This window comes from Rousettus aegyptiacus, unplaced genomic scaffold (genome assembly GCF_014176215.1).
Source record: "Rousettus aegyptiacus isolate mRouAeg1 unplaced genomic scaffold, mRouAeg1.p scaffold_m13_p_4, whole genome shotgun sequence".
Classification (NCBI taxonomy): Eukaryota; Metazoa; Chordata; class Mammalia; order Chiroptera; family Pteropodidae; genus Rousettus; species Rousettus aegyptiacus.
In genome coordinates, this window is record NW_023416307.1 from 106,056,805 (window position 1) to 106,063,249 (window position 6,445).

Consider the following 6,445-nt stretch of genomic DNA (forward strand, 5'->3'; position numbering starts at 1 on the left):
CTGATGTGACATGGCTAATACCTGTTGACATTTCTAATAGTCAAGGGTTTCAGTGTCTGAGATGGTGTCTGGAGGTAGAACACTAGCTATATAACAACTGTACTTTTATTAAGTAGAAATCTAGAAGAATTTAGAGTATCATCTCAACTGGTACTATTTAGCTGGGCTGTAAGGATTTTATTCAAGAACTTGACAAATACCACTGAGTCAGATATATAATTCACCCAGAGCATTTTGTCTACAAAAGTGAACATTTTGAAAAAGATTGGAAATAACCTTAGAATGTCAGGACCATCCTCTGACATCTTCTCTAAATCACCGATTACCTATTATTTTTCATAAAATTTTCCCTCTGGCTCCCATTGTATTTTCATTCTGCCTGCTCAGCCAACAGCAACACTACAGCAGAGTTATGTCTCAAAAAGTCTACTAGCTCTCTAAAAAGTTTTGTTTCTTTTATTTGACCAAAACACAACTCCTAACCCTCAGAGAGGGTGTGTGTGTATGTATATATATATATATATATATATATATATAATATAATTCAATAATATAATACATATTGTATATTGTATAGTATATATGTACAATATACATTATATAGAATACATGTATTGGTTTCCACAGCACTCTCGTCCTTGAACGCTTTCTAAATACAACTCAATTTTTTTACACAGGATCACCACCCTCTCCCATGGGCATTTTAAGAGCTTAAATGCTCAAATCTTAAAAAATGATCTGCTATTTAATTTAATTGAAGACTTTAAGTTTGTTTGTTTATTATAGTCATTCTTCTTGTGCCTGCACACAGTTTTCTGAAACACACCGAGAAAGAGAGATTTCTAATGATCTGCTATACACAGAAGCAAACGCATGGATTTTTCAAATATTTTTACAACTTATATGATTTTAGTGCTTTCTTTGTAAAGTGATCATTATTCAGATACGTATTTAAATGCCTCTGCAGTCTTGGAGCAAGGTCACTCCTGCAAGGCTTTTAATGGTGATTTTTTAAAAAATTAAATCAAAAGCATTTTATTTAAATAGATACATTCATAATATATTTCTTAAATATGTGTGTGAGGGCAATCATTCAGATTCTTACTGTAGGATTTTAACTTTACTTTTATGTTGATTTTTGTGGATGCTTTAGTATAATTTCATAGCAATTCTAAATTTCAGCATACCTCAGTGAATTGTGTTCATAGCCATACAGCCACTTCTATGGTGCTTCCTCATTGTAACTGACAGTGAAATTAACAACAAAAAATATATTTGAGGTGCTAACATACTGTTTTCAACAGAAAGCAGATTTACTAGAGACCAAAGGTAACAATTAGTCCTTCAGCCACTTGCTTTTTCTCCCCAAGTACTCCCACGCTGGAGATAGTGTCGAGGAGCAACCGCTGCTATATGACTAGGCCTCTTCCAAGGTCAAAATGGAGAGAACCTAGTTCAACAATTGTTACTAAGGAGCAATATTTAGGAAAGAAACTCCAAGCTGCTGTTAGCACGGCTTCCAGTCTCTAGAATAAAGCTCCTGTGGACACAGGACTCAAGTACCTGTTTTAGATCTTTAGTACTGCCTCAAGTCACTGCAGATTTAAAAATCATGATTGTGAAAAACATCCTCCAAAAATTCAGCCTTTCCTGCCTTCTTTTTAGTGTGTCCTTGCATTCTTAGTTGGTGATGTTTTATTTTTGAAATAAGGTTCTTACACTGATATGGCTTTTGGTCAGCTGCCGTAGCCAGTCTGCAGAAGCAGACTGAATAGTGAATGTACACGTCCCCTGACTGGAGGGATAAATTGGAAAGAGAGCTCTCTTTACTGTCAAAACACAGCAGAAAGCAGTTAAATATCTGCAGCATTGTAGAGTAAGCTGATTCATCAAGATAATTAAAGTAAGAAAAGGTTCCTGGGTGAATGATGTCACCTATCTAAGATGGTCCTGTAGCGTTCCTGTTTTCCATGGCTCCCGGTATCTGCTAACTGATAATCTTGGAGACTGTGGTTCTTCTTAAGATAAATTGCTCGTTTGTGTTTTTCATGACAAACCTAAAAGTGTTCTCTGAGCTTTGCTTTAGGTGCTTTGTAATAATGCTTGTCTACCCGAATAATGAGAATTTATGATTTCACTAAAGAACTGTGCGTTTGTTTCTGCCTGGCCAACTTATGAATTTTGTCTACCTCATTTTTATATTTAAGTTTGCAGCTCCTGTAGGTAGAAAGAGAAAATGTCTGACATCAGTATCTTATCACCTCACAGCATCTCTCTCTAGCAAAAATAAAGATTGTAAATATTACTGCTGTATTTTCTGAATACAGTTTTAAGCAGCCAAGCCTAGTATTATCTGAATATTTTGAGCAGTACAGATTTCTATGTGTTTATATAATAAAGCATAATTTATTTTTCCATGTTATTTAATTTTATATACAATGTTTAAAAATCAGTGTTTATTAGCAGACTGTAAAGTCAACTAGGCTGTGTGAATTAGAAATGCATGTTTATGTTTCTTTTGGTTTTAAAAGGATACGTTTTAATTTTGTATATCCCCTTCAACCTGTACCATCCCTGTCCCAAATCTGAGTAGCCAAATGGCAAGTTCATGTAATTGGATAGTTTAAAATGTATATTCTAAAGGGATACTTTTAAAAAATATTTCTGAATTGGAAATGATACTTAGTGATATAAACAAAAATATATGAGGCTTACCATTTCATTGTTTTTCTTCCTTTTCTAATGTTGTTGTCCTGATTGATTGAGTCTCAACTATGAAATATGAAAGCACCATTTATTGAATTTGTAGATAATGATAAAATATAGCCAGAAGACAAGCAAGTGATTAGAAGAAATCATTCTATATATGTGAAAGGAACTAGGTATAGGAAAAAGCTAACCTAAAGTGCATAAATTTGATCACACTTTATTCTTTGTGTTCAGATAACTGTAAAAGACTTAACATTTGTCAATTCTGTTATTTGTTCACCCACATTACATTTCAGAAAGCATTTCTGATTGAAGAATAATAAAGAAAATACTATAACAATAAACTTGGAAGTTTTAAAAGAGCCTGCACTTTTCAAAAAATTATAAATCATAAAGATGACCGCAGATGCCTACTGGTTCCACATTCCCCTACTGAGCCTCCCTTTTGCACTGTAGTTTATTATGGTAATTGAGGGTGAAAGGATCAAAATAAAAGAGTCCCTATAAGAGTTTGACATTTTTATAAGGTGAGAATAATAACTTTATAACTTTATAAGGTGAGACTAAAAACTTCTCCAAAGCAGACAATGATAGCTAACTTTTACTGTGAATTTATTATGTACCAAGCCAAGTTAAGCAAATACACATCACATTTAGCACCCATGTTACTCTGTGAGGGAGGTGTTTTTATGAATCTGTTTGACTATGTGATAATCTGCTTTAGTGATGAAGACTTCAATGTCAGTATACTGACTATTAATCCTGCTTATTTTGGTAGAAAGAAACAGCCCACGTTCATAGTGAATTTTTTAAAGTCCTGTTTATAGTCAATAAAAGGTATGCCTAACCTTCAAACTCATCTAACCTTAACATTATTGAGCTAATGTTGATACCGTCCATTTGAAGCCAACAACAGGAAATCCAAATTTATTACTATTATTGATAAATTCTCATAACCAATAGTTATGAACACTTCAAACAACTGGTTATGCTTAAGGAATGGCAAAACACATCTCTTTCATTTAAAAGATATCACATTAGCCAGATTAGGAGGATGATATAAAGATTTTGACCGTAAGGAATATCACATTAAATGCATATGCATTTTTTTTATAAATATAAGATGTTTTACTAACAAATATATATCTTAATCATACTGCTAGTGCCTTTTAACAAAGAAATAGAAAACATTTGTCTCTATCGATATGGAATATAAAAAATAAGATATTTTTTAACCAAAACATTACAACATATGAAATCACTAAATTTATCTGAATTCGGTGTAGATTAAGACTCTATAAACCATTGATCTAAAATGTGTCCTAAACAAGTAAAATACTGGCCTGCATTTATTTCAATGGAGATAAATCTTACCTGGACTTTTTTTTTTTTTTTTTTTTTTTTAGCGTTAACAGTGGTTGTATACCTATCAGGGACTCTGTCCCTCCCTTCTGACAGAGGATAGTTCATGATAGCTTGACAGATTTATACTTTTACAGTTTTAAAAAGTCCGAAGTTGGGAATAGGGGACAGAGGTTGGAGGGTTATTAGATTCTGAGGAGGAGTGTAAGTCTTCACACCAACTAACGTCAAAGAATTGCCCTTCTGCAATGGAAAGGATTGGAAACTCTTGAATGCAGAGTGGGAGGCAGAGGTTGAATCCAGGTCTAATTGGCTGGCAGGGAAATTTGACTGGTAAAGGCAGTTAAAGAAGATTTATTTTATGAAGAGGGAGTAAAATACTCTGGGTCGTTCCTTAAAAAAGAAAGTCATTAATTTTTCAGCAAATATTTTTTTACGTGACGACCGTGAGCAAGGCGCTGTTCTAGGTGCTCAGGATATAGCAGTTTACAAGTCAGAGCCATTTATTTTAGTAGAGAAAGAGAAAATTTGGTTTTAGAGGAATAAAACTATACACAGGAAACTGACTCTTTTTCCTGTTAGCCTCACTCCAACTATAAAAATAAAAATAAAAATTGATATTAGGATATATACATATACGTGTGTGTGCAACACATCATGGTTGCAGTGATCTTTGTTTAATAAATATAAATTATCGATCCTATCTTTCCTTTTAAATGTACCTATTGCCCAATCATTTTCAGGGATAAATGCTCCCTGGCTGATTGCATGGAACCTTTAAAAACCTCTTAGCAGATAATATGCTTCTGTTCACTTTTCTGTTAGAACCCAGATGTGAGTTCGGGGGTGTGAAAGCCAGGATAAGTGGAGAGCCTGGCTTTCTACCTCTCCCTGCTGGGGCTCCGCAGTCCACACAGTGTGGGAACTTGTGGCCAGTAATAAATTTCTCCCTTTGTTATTTAACGTGCACCAATAAAAAGATCTGGAATACGTGGACTGCCACACCACCACCTTTGCTTCTTGTTGTTATTGTTTCCTCTAAACTGGGGTCAATTTCATGGATGGTTTAAGTGACCACAACTAGCATTTCCAGAAATTTATAAAACATTGGCAGCCAAGAAAAGACTGTGCAAGAAGTCATATGAAAGATAATAAATATAAGCTGAAACTACAAAGCCATCATTCTTAGCCAGCTCTGCATCCTGTTTTCTCCTATCAGAGAAAGGTTATACTTTGGCCAATGCAGCCCAATAACTATCTATAATGATGGAAATGTTTTCTATCTTTCCTTTCCAATATGGAAGCCACTAGTCACATATGGCTAATATTGAACACTTGAAATGTGGCTAAATTCAGCAAGGAAGCGCATTTTCAGTTGTATTTCATTTTAATTACCCTAAATTCAAACAACCTGGTGGCTACCACATTGAGCAGGGCTGCCTCCGGCAACAGTGCATCTTTAACAACTAACAATAAACTAGCAAAGAAGTCAATAAACTTATAAAAATAAGTTGGAGAGGAAAACCCTGTATCCATATGTAAGAGTTCCCTACATAGGATGCCCTTGTATGCACTGAGCAGCATTCTCTAGCCCTTCTGTTTTGTGCCTTTGTTCTAGAACATTTCAGTGGGTGTTCCCTGACAGCTGGGCATTAGAAAAAACCGAGGACAATAAAAAGAGAGGCTATCAGAACCAGCTGTCTTGAGAGCAGCAACTCCAGGGCCTCAATGTAAAAGCAGCTGTTAAAACAAATGCTCCTCTTGTGCATCTCAGAGTTCAAGTTCATCGTGGCAGTAAGTTCAGTTAAGGAGAAAGAATGTTTATGTGTTCAGTGGGCTGAAAGGGCGAGGTTTGATTGATGCTTTTTAGGAGAAGGCAAAAATGGAAAACACCAGGTAGCCACCTTGTAGAAGCTTGAATTCCAAGAGATCATTTTTTCTTTGAAGGAAACGTTTTAGGAAGGCAGCTTTACACATTTATTGAGCCCAGTAGGTGAAGGTTGAGCAGATTAGCTTTGCAGGGCTCTGTTTCAAAAACACTTCTAGCCTTCACAGTGTTAAGAAAACCCTTATGAGTTCTTTCACATTCATACACTATACTGACACGCCCCAGAAATTAAAATTTTTGCAACAATAATAGCTGCAAATTGATGATATCAACAATTATCTTTTCCAGTAGCCAGATAAAGTTTGTTTGTTTGTTTGTTTGGGTCAATGTCCTGAATGAAACTGTAAACCATTTAGGTGATTAGTTTTTTAGAAGCTGTTATTAATTTATTATGTTACTCTCCAGGTGTCTGTGCACTTAAATGGGAAATAATTCAAATAATTCCCCCTGAGAAGCTGTCCTCTGAAATATCTCAGGAAGTAAATG

At 34.9% G+C, this 6,445-nt stretch overlaps 1 protein-coding gene across 6 annotated transcripts in view; it reads left to right on the plus strand.

Annotated features, from left to right (window-relative positions):
• The window catches only part of ADAMTS9 (ADAM metallopeptidase with thrombospondin type 1 motif 9), a 151,114-nt gene that overhangs the window by 90,562 nt on the left and 54,107 nt on the right, over positions 1 to 6,445 (plus strand). The gene's annotated exons all lie outside the window — the stretch shown is intronic.